General features: G+C 26.2%; 1 protein-coding gene across 1 annotated transcript in view; it reads left to right on the top strand.

The window, feature by feature from the left end:
• Positions 1-9779, top strand: part of LOC107438937 (fatty-acid amide hydrolase 2-A) — a 140307-nt gene that overhangs the window by 51976 nt on the left and 78552 nt on the right. The gene's annotated exons all lie outside the window — the stretch shown is intronic.

Below are 9779 nucleotides of genomic sequence, written 5' to 3'. Positions count from 1 at the left end.
CAAAGATATTTTAATTTCTTTTTCAGATTCTATAATGCCATATCTTATACTTTAATACATCAATAATTAGAAAAAAAGTAAATAAATAAAATGATATATCTCTTAAATTTTCCCCAATTTAAAGGAGAGAGAAAATCTTTCATTAAAATTTCCTTTCTATCATTCGGGTATTGATATTAAGAAAAAAATAACTTACAATATGATAAACAGGTCTTGATTTTGACAAAGAACTTATGATGATCACTTTAGGTAGGAGATTATATATACATTTTATCAGCATTATAATTATCGGGGAGATGATTTTGTTAGCGCATAAGTCAGGGAATTCCCCTACGAATTTAAACGATAATAAAACGATAATGTGTTTCAATGTTTTATCTAATCCTTAAAGTTGCATCATAAAATGTCGTTAGTAATTAAAAACTGAAATAATTTTTTTTTCACAAAATGGTTTATTTATAAGTTCTTATTACTTCGTTTCATTATTGATAACAGAGTTATTGTAAACTTAATTTTATAAAACAAAGAGGGATTTTAGTAAGATTGTATTGCATCAATAACAATAGTAAACAATATAATAACAATAGTAAATAATAGAGTACAATAGTAAATTATCCTAACTTTCTTGAATTATGTACGCATGTAGTAAATGAAGGTTATGAAGGAAAGGCATTGTTTCAAGATGAAAATCAGCAAAGAATTTGTCAATACTTATGATCTGCTTTTCCAATATTATGATCTGCTCTACCGTCATGTAAGAAAGCTATCAAGGGTGATAAAAGAGCAGTGAGTTCCAGTTTGAAAAATTTAATTTCCAAGTATTACGAATGCTATATTTTTCATTTTCAGACCTCATAAATAATAATTTTTATTATTCTAAAAACTGAACACAAAGGCAAAACCCTCGAAAAAATACACTACCCTGCAATAATGGAAGTGACATTTTTTTAAATTTCTCAAGAAATACTTAAAGGATTACTTTTCAATTTTAGAGATGTTTAGTTTATTGGTTATTTTTAATAAAAAAGAGAAATTTCGTAAACCTAGAGTAAACATTTATGGAAATATGGAAAATTGAAAGAAAAAAAAATTTTTTTCGCCTTACGTTTTTTCATTACAACTTTATAGATATTCAATAGAATTTTAAAAAAAAAGTGGAGCAATTTAAGATTAATTACAAAATTGTCGATTTAAAATTTTACTAAAATTCGTTAAAAACTACTCAAGTTATGAGAATTTAAGCTAGTTCTTTTATACAGCGCATGCTCTGAAAAAATTGTGAAAAGTTTTTTCTCAATTTTGTAGTAAATTGTATTTTGAAACTAATTAAAAAAAAATTTGATTTGAATATCTTAAAAATTTAAAACATATAAAGCAATTTTCTTAATAGCTTTTGTTATTTAAAAGAAGAAAAAAAATAATAGTGCGTGGAGTCCCTCCACGCGGAAGAAGTTAAACTTCGTAACCTGCGACGTTAATTGTAGAAGAATCAGCAGTCTTAGATGGATCACTAGTTCTATTCAACGACTCTTTTTTTCCTGCTCCGCTCGCTTCCGTGCTCTGTAATAACGGTAATATTGAGCATTTATCCCTCATGGACCTCTTGAACCAGTGGAAGTGCTTGTGGTTGCCTCATCGTCTCGCCATGGAAAATGTATTTGTATTAATAATGTATGTGAATGCGTCATAATGTAATTTCAAAAGAGAAAACCTAACAATGAATTGATATTCACAAGAGACGTACCTTGACAAAACCTTAAATCCGTCGCATTGCCCGTGGGATTGTTTTCACTCATTTTTTACAATTGTTGTCCACTAAATTTGAAAATAAAAAATACTACCCTATTAAATTATATGTGTATCAAAACAAACTAAACAAATATTTACAAAAAAACAGTACTTTTATGACTTTTATGCTAGTGAGAACCAAAACAATATGGAAATAAATGAGGGAAAACTGGATCCTACCACGTGATTTCCCAGCCAATATAAATGTAGCGTTAAACGTTTAACGCTTCATTGTTGGAAGTCGCATGAAGTATAACTTCAAAAAAAGCTTAAATCGATCAGAGGTTCTTCGCAATTTTTATTTTGCATCCTAAGACAAAATTTAATAAAAAATTATAATTCCTTGCAGTAATTGTCCAAAAAACTACACTTTGATGGTATTGAGAAAAAAAAGCATACATGGAAACATGCTTTTAAGGGGGTGATACCTCACAAAGCCAGTCTTATTTTTCATAAAAAAGTCGTATATAGTTAAAATTTGATTTCTCAGTAACTATTCAACAGATTTCGCCACGTACAATTACGTACTTAAAAACGATGTAAGAAATTGTGTACCTTATAATTCAATTTTTTTCTACTATTATTAATTAAAATAATAAAAAATAATAAATACTTACTAAAACCCATTTTTTATGTAGAATTATCTTTGGACAAACAAATTTTTTCCTTTCGCAGAGAAAGTTCTCGAGATATGGCGAATTATGCTAAATGTAAAGTTAACATTAAGGGGTCCAAACGTTGAACCGCTCTCCTGCCCAAATAATGGGGCCCATATTTCCCCGATTTCGACAACCCCCTATATTTTGGAGGTCAAAAATTCGAATCCGCTGAATAAGAAAGATATGTTTATTCAGAGAAAGTACGTTTTTGTGTCTGATTTCATAACTTAAATAATCGTCTGCACTTTTTAATTTGCATAATTGAGGTCACCCTCTCGAATCATTAAGATTGAGTCCTAGAACGTAAAGATCCAATCATTAGATGAAAAGTCATTCAGGATTTTTTTTTTTTTTTTGGCGCACTGTACAATGCGTTTAAATTATAGCAAATTCTACATGAGTTACAGAAGAAAAAATTTTCTTTTGTTTTTAATAAATAATATAACTCTGAATCTCACTAAGTATTGTTTTTTTTACAGTGCATTTTTGTTATGAGTATTATAAGAATAAAATTTTGTTACGATTTGTTTTCTTGCTACGTAAATTTTATTTTTTGAATAAAATAACACTCCAGTTTGTATAATATTTACAACATAAATATTTTTAAGGATCTTATCTTTTACTTATTATAACACAAATAGGCAATATTCCTTTTCAATTCATTCTTATCAAAGACTTTTAATATTTAATAACGCAAATATTTTTAAGTATCAATATTCAATAAATACAACATATGAATTTTAAAAAAAGTTTCTATATGAAAAAGAAATTGTGATAAATTATGTATATATAATAAAATGTCATAAATATATCAAAAATAACGTTTTAAATATTTTGAAAAAAAACGGCAAAAAGAGAGAAAACAATTAATTTTTTATTTCCGATAAATTTCCTAAGTAATATCAAGATGATAAATTTTGCTTGCAAGGGACTCTTATATAGCCATCAAGCGCAGAGTTGTTCTGATAATGTGAGCACACTAATTTTATCGGAAAGTAATCAGTATTTTGATTGACAATAATAACGCCATAAATTCTAACTGTAGCTGTCGGTTGAACGGTTAAAACTAAAATTATTATCTAGAATAAAGGTTCAGTTAAAATTTCAATGCTCTAGCGGATCTTAATGCTTTCGGATTTTTGATTCCCGATGAAGTTTATTTGACAAGTTTAACTGTAAGAATTATGCCGGTAGCGGTCCAGACTTGATTAAAACTTGAATTGTCATCGATCACGAAGCTTCAGTAAAATTTTAAATGCTATAGCTCGACAAAAAGTGGTTGAAATTTTGACTGCGAGATTCTATCAACAGAAAAGCTTAAGCGAGTTATTTTTAGTTAAATAAAATTTAGTAACGTAGAAAATGATTTTTTTTTATATTAAAGATAAAAAATATTAATTTAAATGATAATAAATATTTTCACAAAATTGTAATGATAACAATAAAATGCACTTTACCTTATTATCATGAAAAATCTATTTCAGTTTCATTATAAAATATTATAAAAAACTTATATTATAACATTATATTATATTATATTACAACATAAATAATTATAACATCGCATTCTACTAAAAAAAGAAACAAAAGTTTAAAAAAAAACACATTATAAGTGTAAAGGTTCCAACTCTTGTGAAAAAAAAAATTATTTGAGGGACACTTCGTCAAAAAAAGTAATCCAATATTAACTAAGCTCCCAGTTTCTGGCAACTTTTGTCAACGAAAGTTAGATATATTAACTCTAATTAGCCCTAACAATATACTTCAAGAGTATGAAGTGTTTGCATAGTCAAAATATTTACTGTTTACAATAATAAAATCAATTACATGAGATATGGAATTGCATGAATTAGTTTTATGCGAATGACAAAATCGAAAATCAAAAATTTAACCCGAGTACTAAGATGGCGAAGGTTGAATTTTCTAAAGATACACAAGGTATTCTGTAAAGACCACCCTTAATGTATATTTTTAGAGAAAAAAAAGGCATTCCCATTGAGGTTCACAAATTAGTGAGTAAACGAGGAAAAAACTAAAACGTTATTGAAGTCTGAAAAATCACAAGACAGGAAATCAAATATAATAAACATCAAAACAGGTTTGTTCGCGGCATGGAGAGGGAGGGAAAAAACATTGGCCAATTATCAGAATTTTTGTATGTTTGTTTGTTACATTAGCCTTATTTTACAGTAATTTGCCAGTTTTTGATGAGGATTTTGCTTCCGTGTTTAATACATACGGTAGCAGCTTTATATATATATATANATAAAGAGAAAAAGAGAGAATTTTTTTTTTTCGTTTTTGATAAAAGTTTTTAAAAATGCACATTAAGAGCGCTCTTTACATAGCACCCTAAATACATATAAATATATATAACAATTGAACTTACCACCAATGTCATTGAATACTTTTTTGTAAATGTCACCTTTTTTCAGTCAGTCCATTATTTGCACTGTAATGTAACCATGGTGGTTAAAATAATTTAAATCTATTTCTTTCAACAAAAATGAAAAATGTTAAAGCATAAATTTACTATCATTCTAAATATTTGAATAAAGAATATTTGAATAAATGTAAATAATGAACTCTTGCGGAAAAGGTAGATGCTGGAAACTAATGATCTCATACATTATTTCTTTATCGAAATGAAATTTTCAAGTAGACTTAGCATGTAGCTCTATAAAGTTAATTTTTTTCACAAAATACAAGGGACTCTTTTGATTGTTTTTGGTTATTCTAGGATAAATTTTTACTTTAAAATTTAATTTCTTTTGATAAATTATCTTTTCTGTGCATTTTTTTTTTTTTTAAAGTTTTAATTTTTCAGAGCCATTTTTATTATTTTGATTTAAAAAAAAAAAAATTTTTTTACAACCTTCACATATTTTTGGATATTAAAGGATTAGTTGTAAATAAGAAAGCTTAATTAATTATAAAGTAAAACATCAACCGTATTTCTTTTCTATTGCTAAATTCATAAAGATTCCTTCAGAGGTATGAAATTTATCAGTAGAACGATTTTGTTGTTGTCTCTTTTTAACTGACAAATGAAATTTATAAATCAAAATAATCACAAATTCAAGGAAAAAATTACATTGGCAAAAAATTTATTTTCCGACCACGTTATAGATGGCAGCACGAAATAAAATACTCAAAAATTGTGAAATAGTCGTAAAATAACCTACAGGAAAAATTAAAACAGGGACATAAACAGGTAGAAAGCAAAGCTTTCTTTTCTTTTTAATTATGGATAGGGCATAATATACTAAACATGCATTAAAATATTATATGTTCATATAATATATATTATTCACAAAAAATTCTACCTAATACTTATATAACAAAAAATTGCTTCCAGGAAATTTTCTGGAATTATTTAAGACATCCGTGCTTGTCTCAATATCTTAAACATTTCTATTTTGATTTGATAGAACTGATTCTTTTAAAAAAACAATTAATATTTACCAGAAGAAAATATTATGCAACTTATTTCATATGTGTGCAATTTCCTCGAAACTATTTTGATAAATAAAGGGAAATTATCAGGATAATCATACACAATTGCAGAAGCTTTCCCCAGTTTGATAAAGTTCTCTGTACAATCATATCCTGATTCACGGATTTATTGTTTACATTTCGTTTTAGTGGAATAGAAAATTTTGTCATTCAGTGTGTTAACTAACTTCGCGTAAAAAGGTAACTTTAAATAAACCTGTAGGCGTGTGATTCGAGAACAACTTTGTCGGGACTACTTACGTAAAATCGTGAACTACTTACTTGATACTACTTTGAATCGTGAACAACTTTAAAAATAATTAGAATTTAAAACCTCTTAAAGCCTTTAAAAAAGAATTATTTCCTAAAGAACTTAAACCAACCTTATTATTAGAGATCTAATGTAACTTACAGCTTTTGACCAAAGAAATTGCAATTTAAATTGAGGAAGTTTAGGTTTAGGTAATTTAAATAATCAGTTTAATAAGTATTTTTTTATTTAATAGAATGACAAATAAAATATAGCATTGTGGAATAAATTGCTTTTTATTTTCAGCACACAAAACATTAAAATTATTTTTATTAACAGTATAAAATTTACAAATATTCCCTTAGTAACAGTACTTAGTATTACAAAATTAAGACAAATACTTAGCATAGTCACATCAATATAATAAAACAAGTTATATTAAAATATAATCCCAACAAAAATATATATCTTAGAATATTAACAGTGTAAAATTTACAAATAATTCCTAGATTAAAATATTTAGTATCACTAAATTAAGACAAATATTTAGCATATAGTCACAACAATATTTTAAAAAAATTATATTACAATATAATCCCAACAAAAATATATATCTTAGATTATTAACAGTGTAAAATTTACAAATAATACCTTGATTACAATATATAATATTAATAAATTAAGACACATATATTTAGCATATAGTCACAACAATATAAAAAAACAAGTAATATTAAAATATAATCCCAACAAAGATATTAAATATATAGCTGTTGCAAATATATTTAAATTCATATATAGTTTATAATTGTATATTTGCAGAAAATATTTTTGTTAGTAAAAAGCGTAAGTCAATAAAGGCACGTAGCTAATGTAATAACATTTCACAATTAAATTGGAGTGTGTTCAAAGTTCATTGGCATCGGCCGGGATCAAACCAAGGACACCTGGGTTTGTAGCCATATGTTCTAAACACAGGTGAAATCGTACATATCTTAGTGAACCGAAATATTGTAGAAATGCTATCTATGCTTCTTCAATGGGTCAAACGCTCCAAAAATTGGACCAAAATGCTTAAAATTTAGAGTAGCAAAATTTTAGAATTATGTCCGAATACCACCTCACTGGTATTGAAGTTTAGATTAGTCCAATGAAACAGCAGAGCTGAATCTTCTAAATAATTTGAAACTTCTGCCGTCTAAATGACAGTTAATTAGATAAAATGTTTCCCAAAGTAACTTAATTTTTTTCTTTATTTACCAGAAACAGAAAAAAAATTTAAAAATTATTAAAACACTTTTCTTAAAAACTACTTAATATATTTAAATATAATTTTGCAGAGGTTTAGTATGTATTAAGTGAAGAAAAAAATAATTTTAACAATTGAAAAACTCGTTTCAGATTTTGACATTCGTATTGTAAGTGATATAATTATATTTACATACTAAAATAATTAATAAATTTAAAAAATATTTTGAAAATAAATATTATTTGAAGTGAGGCAAGACATTTGATAGCTAAAATAATATTTTAACTCAATAACCAATTCAAATAATCACATTTAAATATTTTCACTGCAAAATTTAATTTACTGAATTATGTCAAGGAAGAAAAAAAAGATTACTATATTTTAAATTGTAGTGTAAGAATTGATGCTAGTCAAGGAAAAAAAAATTAAGAACCTTAAAATAGGTTTTTCAGTCACTGTACTATTCATTTTTTAATAAGATGCTGAGTAATAGTGAGATTTTCATTTAATTCAACATCTTTCCATTTATTAAGTGAATCCAATTCCTCATCATTTATGGAAGATGATGTAATATTGGTATCATCATTTCTACGACTAAAACCAAGCTTATCTGTAAGTTTTTTGCTTTCTCTTGCACAATTTGTTCTACCTGTTTTGAGACCAGGGTCTTTGCAGTTTTTTTCCNTGTAGATCTATAGAGTTAATTTTTTTCACAAAATGCAAATCGTTCTTTTGATAGCTTCTAATTATTCTAGGATGAATTTTTACTAGAAAATATAATTTGTTTAAATAAATTATCTTTTCTATACGTTTTTTATTTATTTTTTTGTTTTAATTTTTCTAAGCATTATTTTATTATTTCAATAGAAGAAAAAAGATAAATTATTACAACCTTTTGGATATTGAAAGATCAGTTCTAAATAAGAAATCTGAATAAGGGCAAATGCAAAACCTTTGAAACAAAAATAAATTTATACCATATCAAAGTGAGAAAAACTGAGATAGTATATTTTTATTTATCACCCTTCCATGAAAAATACGACCCTGAAAAGATTTTGTAACTCAACAATTTTTTCCTTGGTGCTGCCATCTCCAATCATAAAGAAAAACATCAACCATATTTTTTTTTTCTATTGTTGAATTCAAAAATGATAATATGACATTTGTCAGTAGACCGATTATGTTGTCGTTTCTTTTTGACTGACACAAATAAAATTTATAAATCAAAATAATCATGAATGCTTGGAAAAATTACATTGGATAAAGATACATATTTTCCGACCACGTTATAGATGGCAGCATGAAATAAAATGCTCGAAAATTGTGAAATAGTCGTAAAATAACCAACAAGAAAAACCAAAACATGGACAAACGAAGACTGGAAGAAAGCAAATTTGTTCGTTTTTTTTTTATTATTATTATTTTTTTAATTATGGCTAGTGCATGATATACTAAGCATGCATTGAAATATTACTCGTTCGTATAATCTGTTATATTTTAGATTTTCAAATTCATTACAAATTCCAAGAACTTTTTATTACTTAATGAAGTTACCATCTATTATCATTTATTACTTAATGAAGTTACCTCTCCGGACAAAAACAGAATTTAAAAGCATTATAATAACATTAATTGAAATGGTGGTTATAATCAAAACTGTTATACCTTGCATCTTTATATTTACAGATTTTAAATTCAAAAACAGAGTAACGAAAGAGTTAAAGCAATAAAATAAGTGAAAAAAAAATAAAAAAGCAAATACTCTTTTTTTCTGTAGAATTATATTCTAATGACACTTTTTCTTGATCATTCGAAAGGAAAGAAATACTCCGGATTTTTCTGTTCTCATTTCGGAATTAAAGAAAATTCGCCAATGATTGACTTGCTTCAGTTAGAATTTTAGATTGATAAAATAAATAACAAATATTCTGAAATCAATGGAGAGTTTGAAAGAAAATTCGCTCAAGAAATGATGTTTCTTCTTTCATTTTTCTGAAGAACGCAATAATTTTTAAAGAACATGATAAAAACATTGTATGTTTTAATAAAATATGACTGTGAGTGGGGATTTTGTTACTAATTCAGATCTTGGGAACATCATGAAATTGGGAGCGGGTGGGGTAAATTCAATTTTAAAAATTAGATTTTTCGGTGACCTAAATCCAGGATTTCTTTTTTTAAAAAATAGTTAAAATCATGACAAATTTTGTTCACTACCGAAATTCACGACTTTCCAGGCGAGCAGATACCCTGAATATATTATATAGTAATATATATTATTCACAAAAAAATTTTACTTAATACTTATATAACAAAAAATTGTTTCCAGGACATTTTC

Source organism: Parasteatoda tepidariorum, chromosome 9 (assembly GCF_043381705.1).
Source record: "Parasteatoda tepidariorum isolate YZ-2023 chromosome 9, CAS_Ptep_4.0, whole genome shotgun sequence".
NCBI classification, from domain to species: Eukaryota; Metazoa; Arthropoda; class Arachnida; order Araneae; family Theridiidae; genus Parasteatoda; species Parasteatoda tepidariorum.
This window is presented reverse-complemented; position numbering and strand designations above follow the sequence as displayed.